General features: G+C 39.9%; 1 protein-coding gene across 2 annotated transcripts in view; it reads left to right on the top strand.

The window, feature by feature from the left end:
- Positions 1-10000, top strand: part of Nagk (N-acetylglucosamine kinase) — a 63979-nt gene that overhangs the window by 8945 nt on the left and 45034 nt on the right. The gene's annotated exons all lie outside the window — the stretch shown is intronic.

The raw sequence follows: 10000 nt of genomic DNA on the forward strand, positions 1-10000 counted from the left end.
AACATCTCTAACTCGAGGAAGTTTTAATATCAGTCGACACCCCCTTGATAGGTATTTGTAATATGTGCAATATTATAGTTATTTATCGGAAGGGGGATCCATACATAAATTTCTAATGAATAGAAAAATAGAAGAAACGGATCATATGTAGACAAGACGAAATATTATACCCTTTCGACTTGGAAAATGCCTTAGGTCTGTACCCAAATGACCCTAACAGTCTGAAACATATCACAGGTTCTCTCTCCCTCCGACGAATGCGCCCCGTGCTACCGGTACTGCATTTTTATGTTTACAGTATTTGTATATCGGCGTTGTCATGGTATTCCCTTGGCTATCATTCGGATATGCTCGAATAATCGGACATTTTTTGTAACTGTGGATTGATTCTAGGGAGGAGAGGGTTACAGGATCAGGCATCCATTCCGCGTACTTTGGCATATATCTATTTTTTACAACGGATACGTATGTCTCTATGTGTGTACATGTGTAGAGCGGACACGTATTAACACACACACATACATGAGCGTACCTATAGCTCGGGTTCGCTCGAATTATCTAATCGTTACGGATGATAAAGGAATTCCTGAAACTTATTGAAGTGAAGCAGCCTGTCTTGCACTGCCACATCTCCCGAAGCATAGAACATTGTTGGAGCTCTGGTGCTCAGCGAATTTTCATAGTTTGCGGGACACACAGATGTTGCTATAATATTGTTTGATAAGCAGTGCCACATGTATTTCGTTTCCGTCCTCTCTCTATCCCCTTTACTTCTTTCCGTTTGTTTGTTTCATCTTTTCGACGTGATAATTAATTGATTAGTATTCTCGCCTCACTCCACTCTCTTCTCTCTCTCTATATCTCTATCTCTCTCTCCTGTGTTGTGTGATTGTTGTGTGTGTGTGTGTGTATTGGGTTCAGATTTCTAGTTGTCATATTTTCTGTGGTATAATTTGTGTTTTGGCGCGAGGTCTTGTCTTTCTTTCTCCTCTGTTGTCTCTCTGTCTCTCATCGCTCTGTCTCGTCTTTTCTATAATCCTCACCCACCTATACTTTTTTCTCTGGGCTATCTTTCGCTCTATCTCTATCTCTCTCTCTGTGTGTGTGTGTGTGTGTGTGTGTGTGCGCGCGTCTCTGTCTCTCTCTTTCTCTCTGTCTCTCTGTCTCTCTGTCTCTCTTTCTCTCTTTCTCCTCCTCCCTTCCCCTCCCTATTCCTCCTTTCCCCTTTCTCTCCCCTCTTCTCTGTCTCCTGTCTCTCTTTCTCTCTCTTCTCATCTCCTCTCTCTCTCCTTCTTCCCTCTCCTCTCGCACCTTCCCCCTCTCATCCCTCCTCTCTCTCGTTCTCTCTCCTCTCCCTCCTCTCTACCATCTCTCACTTACTCTCCCTCTCTCTCTCTGTCTTCCTTCTATCCGTCCCTCTTCTCTCTGTCTTCTCCTTCCTTCCACTTCTGTCCCTTCTTCTTGCAAGTTTTCTGTTCTCTCTTCTCTTGTCTCCTCTCTCTCCCTTTTCTCTCTCTCTCTCTCTCCTTCTCCTCTCTCTCTCTCTCTCTCTCTCTCTCTCTCCTCTCCTCTCCTCTCTCTCTCCCTTCTGCTCTTGTTCTCTGTCTCTCGCTCTCTTCTCTCCTCTCCTCTCCTCTCCTCTCTCTCTCTCCTCTCTCTCTCCCTCTCTCCCCCTCTCCTTCTCGCCTCTACTCTCTCTCTATCTCTCTCTCCCTTTCCATCCCTCCCCTCTCCTCTCTCTCTCATCTCCTCCCCTCCTTCTCTCTACTTCTCTTCCTCTCTACTCCCCCTCACTCTTCTTCCTCTTCTCTCTCCTCTCTCTCCCTCTCTCTCCTCTCTCTCTCTCCCCTATCTCCCTTCTCTCTATCTCTCTCTCTCTCTCTCTCCTCTCCTCATCTCTCTCGCTCTCTCTCTCCTCCCCTCTCTCCCTCTCTTCTCTCATCCCTCCCCTATCCCTCTTCTCTCTCTTCTCCTCTCTCTCTCTCTCTCTCCTCCTCTTGTTCTCTCTCTCCTCTCCTCCTCCTCCTCTCTCTTATCTCTCCCTCCTCTCTCTCTTTTCTCTCTTCTCTCTCACTTCTCTCTCTCCTCTCTCTCCTCCTCTCTGTTCTCCCTCGCGCTAATCACTCCTCACCGTCTCTCCTTCTCTCTCCTCCCCTCCCATCTGGTACCCCTCTCCTCCTCTCATCTCCTCTCCTCGCTCCCTCCCTTCTCTCTCCACTCCTCTCTCTCTCCTCTCTCTCTCTCCTCTCTCTCCCCTCCTCTCCCTCCTCCCCTCTCTCCCTCCCTCGCTCTTCTCTTCTCTTATCTCTCTCTCTCTCTCTATCTTCTCACCTCACTCACATCACTCCTTCACCGTCTCGCCTCCCCTTAGATCTCTCAAATCATCTTCAATCACTCTCACTCACCATCCACTCGCTCGCTCGCAAAAAGGTCGCTCTCGTTCGATTCTCTGTCACTCTTCTGTTCGTTCGCTGTCACTCACTGTTTTATGCGTCTGTCCTATATTTGATATAATGGCTTTGTGCAGAGCAGAGAAAAATATTTATCCATAGTTCCGATATCAGGAAATTATAATCCGAAGATCAACGTTCATAAGTAGGTCGGTGTTCTCATTGCGTTGTGATCACACTTGTCGGATCAAAGAACAGGTGTCGATGGAGGGACATTCGGTGCATATTTGTGTGCTTTCTGCTCACCACATTCTACCTCACCCTCTCTCTCATCTCTCTCCTCTCAAGTATCCTCAAATCCTACTCTCTCATCCCCTCCATCTCTCTCCTCAATACTCTACTCTTCTCTCTCCCCTTCCTCCTCCTCTTACTCCCTCCCATCTCTCCTCTCTTCTTACTCTCTACTCCTCTCTCCTCCACTCCCCCCCCCCTTCTCTGCTGACTCTCTCTCTCGAGCCCCTCCACGCCTCTCCTCTCTCCCTCTCTCTCGCCTTCTCTCTCCTCTATCCCTCTCTCTGTTCCCCTCACCCCCTCTCCCTCTCCCTCTCTTTCCCCTCTCTATCTCTCTTTCTCCTCTTTCTTGCCTTTGCTTCTCCTTTTATTTCCTTTTTTCTTTTTCCCCCAATCGGTACTTGCCTTTCTCTCCTTCCCCTTTTATTTTTTTATTTTTTTCTCCTTTCTCTCTTTCTGCGATGTGTTTCTAGGTCGATATGGAATGTGATAGATACCTCTTTCCCCTCTTTCTTTCCTTCTATTCCCGTTTCTTGCCTTGCCTCTTCCCTGCTACCCCACCCCCTATTCGCTTCTTCTTCTCCCCTTCCCATTTTCTTTTTATCACCCTTTTCTTTCTTAATCCATTTTCTCACCTCACCACCTCCCTTCCCCCCACCCCACCTGCCTACGCTTCCTCTTTCCTTTTCCCCTTCTCCTCTTCTCTTCATCTCTCCCATCTCTCTTTCTGCGATGTGTTTTTAGGTCGATGTGGAATATAATAGATAGCCTCACGTCGCCTGCCGTTCAGCTGCAGTTCATACAGGTGCAACACACATGCGCTGGCGTCATTTACTGCATATACACCTTTACGTTTTGTAATGTCGTATGTATTCTGTTTATTCGCATTGTTGTTTGTTGTCTAAATCGACTTGATGGAGGATTGTGTGTGTATGTATGTGTGTGTGTGTGTGTAATTGTTGTTGTTGTTGTTATTGACAATGTTATGTAAATGTCCTGTGTTGTTCGCTGACCTGGTAAACCTAATGGAGTGTTACTCGTGAATGTTGTTGTTATTGTTGTTGTTGTTAGTATTGTTCTGTTGATTCGCGTCATGATGTTAGGGAAGGAGTGTCGTTATTGGTTGTAATTATAAAGGCTTTTGGTAATATATATTTTTTTATGTTTATTTGAATGTTAACTTCTGTGGATTTTTTTTCCTTTTATCTTGAGAACTCTTTATATTCTGGGAGTAGGTTTGAATGTGAGACTTTTCTTATGATTAAGGAATTTACTGAGCTTACCGAGCTTGACCTGCTTAAGCTCGACAAGGTAAACTACAGGCTACTTGCGACTCCTTGGTGGGGTTAGGGCTTGTGGTGGTGGGTGGGGGGGAGTGTAAGAGGCTGGGGCTGAAGATCTCTTTGGGGAGCGAAGACACGAAAAAGATAATTGGGTATTTTGGATACTCTCTCTCTCTCTCTCTCTCTCTCTCTCTCTCTCTCTCTCTCTCTCTCTCTCTCTCTCTCTCTCTCTCTCTCTCTTTCTTTGTGTCTATCTATGTATTGTATATATAATAATTATAGTATATAATTTTATACTATAGCATATAATATATATGTATGTATTATTATATTGTACATGTTATATATAATATATATTCCATATCAAATTATCTATATTGTATCTTTTTCAATCTCCTATTATGGTATATATATATAATAATATTTATATATATATATATATATATATAATATATATAGAATGTATATATATTACATGTAATATATATTATAATATTCATATCATAATAGCGATATCTTTTCTTTGTATCTAATATATCTTTTATCTGTATTGTATATATAAATATATATATATATATATATATATATATATAACATAAATTTATATATTAAATTATTAAAATAAAATATATATATATATATATATATATCTATAAATTACATAAAGATATATAAAATAATATATGTATATATGTATATAAAAGAAAGATATGTATAAAAAGTATATTATATCTATAAAAACATAAATATATATATATATATATCATATCAAAATATCTATATCTGTATCATTACACTATTCCAATTATCTTAATCTGGTTCTGTGTTGCCTTATATATATAAATCTATATATCTATATATATATATATCTATTATATATTATAAATATACACATAAAATAATATATATATATATTATAAACATAAATATCTATATAAAATATATATATATATATAGTAATAGTTTATTATAGCGACATAAATATATATATATATATAAACATAAATATATATATATATAAACCTAAAAATATATATATATTATCTATAAATTATCTTATATTCTATATATATACCTAAAATATCTATTTATATTTATATATATATATATATATAATATCTTTATTAAACATTAATATATATTATATATAAACTAAAATATATATATATATATAATATATATATATATATATTTCATAAATATATTCTATATTATATAATTACATAAATCTATATATTTAATATAAATATATATTAAAGAAATATATAAATAATATATATAATATATATATATATATATTTATGTCGATCACTTTATTTCTCTCTCTATCTCCCCAATAATTTATTCGAAGTGTCTTCCCTATTAACGTTCCTACAGACTTCCCTCCCCAATGGCGGCATCTATTGTTCATGAGTCGCATGTCGAGCGGAGTTTTCATGAGGATAAAGGTGACTCGTCCTTCGCTCGTGTTTAACAAGCGTCATGGTGCCGACTCGTGTTTATGCTTTGTTAAACATCTCTCTTTGTTTTAGCGCTTTACCTCTTTTTTTTTTTTTTTTTTTTTTTTTTCTTTTTTTTCTTTTTTTTGTCAAGAGTTAACGGCGAGGAAATATCATAATATGGTCAGGAATAATAAATCGTCAGGAGGTCGGTCATAGCGTATAGTTGAACTGTGTTACAATGAGCGTTGCGTGTGCGACTGTGCGTGCGCTTGACTGGTCGGTCTAGTGCTTGCTTGGCGTTGCGTGTTTAACCTTAGGGCTTAGGCGTGGCTCTCTTAGCCAGGCATGACAGGTATAGTGTACAGCGGCACGAAGGTAACTCACGTGATCTCGAGAGAAGGAGTGATTGAGTGATATTTTGTCTAGAGTGAGTGGGTGGGTGGATGAGTAGGTGGGTGGGTGGGTTAGTGGATGGGTGAATGAGTGGGTGGGTGGGTGGGTTAGTGGATGGGTGAATGAGTGGGTGGATGGGTGAATGAGTGGGTGTGTGGGTGGGTGAATGTATGTGTGTGTGCGTGTGTGTGTGTGTGTGTGTGGGTGGGTGTGTGGGTGGTTGTGTGTCTGTGTTTATATAATGATAATAATAATAATAATAACAATAATAATACTTTTGACAAAAATAATTCTGTCACCTGGATGTTGTGCTTACGTAACGTCACTGTGACACTACAGAGCTCGTCCAAGCCACAATGCGTGTCCACAAGCGACAAGGCGTACTCGACTGCATTTAGTTCAGTCAGCGAACGTGATGTCGATATCAAACAGATATCAGTCCCCGTGTTGAGCAACTCCTTAGAATGCTAATTAAGACGTGCTTGCAGTTGAATGCCTTGGTGTATCAAAAGCACGTGGGATGTAGACATTTTCTTGCCAGTGGCGTGTGCAGTACAGTGTGATTGTGTGCATGGATTTGGATTGTTGAAAGTTGTATGGATTATGTCCCTCGTTCCATTTTGTTTATATGATGCTGGTGAAAAATCACTGTCATCAGGGGGCCTGGTACTATTAATACTACTTAAAAAAAAAAAGGTCATTATTGTGAATATTATTTTAATGATGATGATGATAGTGATGAGTATGATTATTATTATCATTATCATTATCATTATTGATATTTACATTACATTTGTTGTTATTGTTATCTTTATTATTTGTTATTATTATCTTTAATAGGGTAGTACTTGCTATTGTTTTATTGTTAGTTTTGTCAATATTACCAAAAAGATGAGACTATTTATAATACTAATATTAAATGTATAACTGAAACTAAATAACTTCACCGCGTAAGAAATCTAATTGACGCTTTTCGATTAAAAAACTTTATCAAAATTCCATGTAATTTAATTTAACATCATTAAAACGCTTCAATTAAATCTATTACCCTCTGGAGATATTAATTCTCATTATATACCTTTTTCTACATATGTTACACTGACCTCCTTTCAGTATTAATGACGAAGATGGTAGTAATAATGATAGTAATAATTGTCATGATTATGGTGATCATGACTATTATGATGATTATAGTTGTGATAACTACCATGATAATTATTGACAATAATGACTTTCCGATCTTCCTCACCTCGCCCACCCTACCCAGTACCCACCCCGCCATTCTTATCATGTCTACCCTCATGTCTGATATTAGTATCGTATCAATTAATAAGGGTGTCATATCTGGTGTAGGAATTAAGTGTGAATTTAATTTTGGAGACAGAGTCGATAACCAGATAAGCCCCACAATAATAGAAATAAAAACGACGACCGGGCTTGGAAGAAACATGGCAACACTTGACTGAGATGAAGTCTTGAGAAGAGAGCGGGAGAGGGAGAAAGAGAGAGAGTGACAGAGAAAGGGGGAGAGTGACAGAGAAAGGGGGAGAGTGGCAGAGAAAGAGAGAGAGTGACAGAGAAAGAGAGAGAGTGACAGAGAAAGAGAGAGAGTGACAGAGAAAGGGGGAGAGTGACAGAGAAAGAGAGAGAGTGGCAGAGAAAGAGAGAGAGTGACAGAGAAAGAGAGAGAGTGACAGAGAAAGAGAGAGAGTGACAGAGAAAGGGGGAGAGTGACAGAGAAAGAGAGAGAGTGACAGAGAAAGGGGGAGAGTGACAGAGAAAGGGGGAGAGTGACAGAGAAAGGGGGAGAGTGGCAGAGAAAGAGAGAGAGTGACAGAGAAAGAGAGAGTGACAGAGAAAGGGGGAGAGTGACAGAGAAAGAGAGAGAGTGACAGAGAAAGAGAGAGTGACAGAGAAAGGGGGAGAGTGACAGAGAAAGGGAGAGTGACAGAGAAAGAGAGAGGGTGACAGAGAAAGGGAGAGAGTGACAGAGAAAGAGAGAGAGTGACAGAGATAGTGAGAGAGAGCGAGACAGAACCTGACGAAGTGTGTAATGAAGTAAAATGTGTCGGATGAAAAAATGTGAGAAAAAATATCTGAAAGTCATAGTATCTTGAAAGAGCAAAATTCTAGGATCTTCAAACAGCAAGGAAGTTGGATCTTCAAAGTGTCAAGTGGTAGGATCATCAATGGACAGTTTCATAGGATATTCAAAAAGCAAAGTCGTCGGATCCGACACAGTCGTAGAAACTTTATATAACAAATTCATTTAATCTTAGGATCCGTAGTAGGATCTTTCAAAGCCAAAAAAGCATAACATCAAAGGATCTTCTAAGCCAAATTCACATGATCTTCCAAAGCCAAAAAGGTCATGCCAGAGCGGGCAGTATTGGCTGACCGTGACGCAGCCAGCTTCTCCAAGTTGACTCTGTCGTACTTGACCCTGCTGCTGTTGCCGTTAGACTATTAGTGCCACTAAAACGGTGCGTTAAGCTTAAATGTAGTTTATCAGTGGCGTGGCTTTACTCACTTTAAACGATGGATTCATGCATGTCATTTTGATATATGCAGATTCATTTCGTTTCATGAAATGTTCCCCGCTAAACGAGCGACGCGTTTCGATTAACCTATTTTTAGCTTCGAGGCGCAGTATCTGTGTCGCACTATCGGCCTTTTCTCATTCACCTGGGACATTTGTTCCCCGCCGAAGGTGTGTTCAACTCAAAGGGCAAAGGTAGATAGTTTGTTGACCTTAGAATGGACAGCAATCAAGAGAGTCAGGTAGAAAAAAAAAGAATCGCTCCTATAAATCAGAAATCTAAAACTTGCATCTTCATATGTATCTTCTTGATTTTGATATTTATAATTGAGGAGTCACGTGTACTTGTCACGTGGCTGAAGTGTTTTGATTTTTTTTTCTAACGCTCTCTATTTTGAGGGCGTTTGTCTGAGGTATCAGGATTTCTTGCGCAAGTGGGGGTGAGTTCAAGGAAATTGCTAGTTACGTCTCGGATTCGCGGCCACGTGCGAGTAGGCAATGGATAGGTACTTTTTTGTCGACTCCAGGCCTAGGTCAAGAGGCAGGTACTCGGGGTATCAGTTACAAGCTGAGCGGAAGTCATCTTTGTGTTCTTAATGGACTTTATAGTCGTTGTTTCCTTTTAGGTTGACTACTCGGTGATGACGTCAGGTGCCCGATGAATGGTCTAGGAGTGAAAGTGTTGACGATGACTTAGGCCTCCGCCTCCCTCTCTCCCTCCTCTCCCCTCTCCCCCCCCTCTCTCTCCTACTCCCCATGCCCTTAGATTCTCCTCCTCTCGTCTTACAACATTTTGATTAGTCTTGGGATGTCAGGTCGCCAAGGTCACATGTACTTGACCTTTTTGGTTTAGTGGATGTTTGCGGGAGTGGTTTTTGTTGTTGTTGTTGCATATTTTTTTGTTGACCGAGTTTGGACGATGTTCTTGGACTCAATAATATTGTTTGCATTTTCCTTGTGATACGATGAATATATTTTCCTTTTTTTATCAACAGGCCTTAACGTTTGTGGTTTTGCCGTCTGAACAGTTGGTAAAGACAAGTGAAAGACCTTACAAAATAGAAAGTAAAACTAATGAAAACAAGCAATTCCTAATAGCCCTTTGTTGTGGCTCGGATAGGCCTACCTGAAAATTATTGCTTTTTGAAGGCCAGCTAACCAGAAGGGGGGGGGGGCTATGTACCAAATGACCTTAACCGGTCAGATGATGCGTAGCTCGTAGATAAAGAGAAAGTAGACATATCGCAGAATGGGAAGTAAGATGTAAGATGAATTGCGATTTTAGGATAGACAGAATATGAATGATGAACCCACAAGAATTTTGGCTGGAAGAAAATTAAAGAAAGGGAGGAAAGATGCTAGAAAGAAAATGTAAATAATGCCCGGCACTGGAGGTGACTTTTTGTTTCCGTGATTACCTTTGAGGTGTTTGGAATACGTAAACAACGAGATGGATTACTATTATTATCTGTTTGTTATCTTTTACAGTAGTATTTATGTGTGTGTGTATCGTGCGTATTGTTGTTGGTAATGTCAGTGTCGTTGGTGTTTTTGTGCTATATTTGTTATCATTATTATTGTCATCGGGATCATTATGATTGCTCGCCACCAATATCATTATCTGTATCATATGACTATTATCGGTATTATCACTGTGTTTCC

This window comes from Penaeus japonicus, unplaced genomic scaffold (genome assembly GCF_977035675.1).
Source record: "Penaeus japonicus unplaced genomic scaffold, GWHDUDI00000001_assembly GWHDUDI00000009, whole genome shotgun sequence".
Taxonomy (NCBI): domain Eukaryota; kingdom Metazoa; phylum Arthropoda; class Malacostraca; order Decapoda; family Penaeidae; genus Penaeus; species Penaeus japonicus.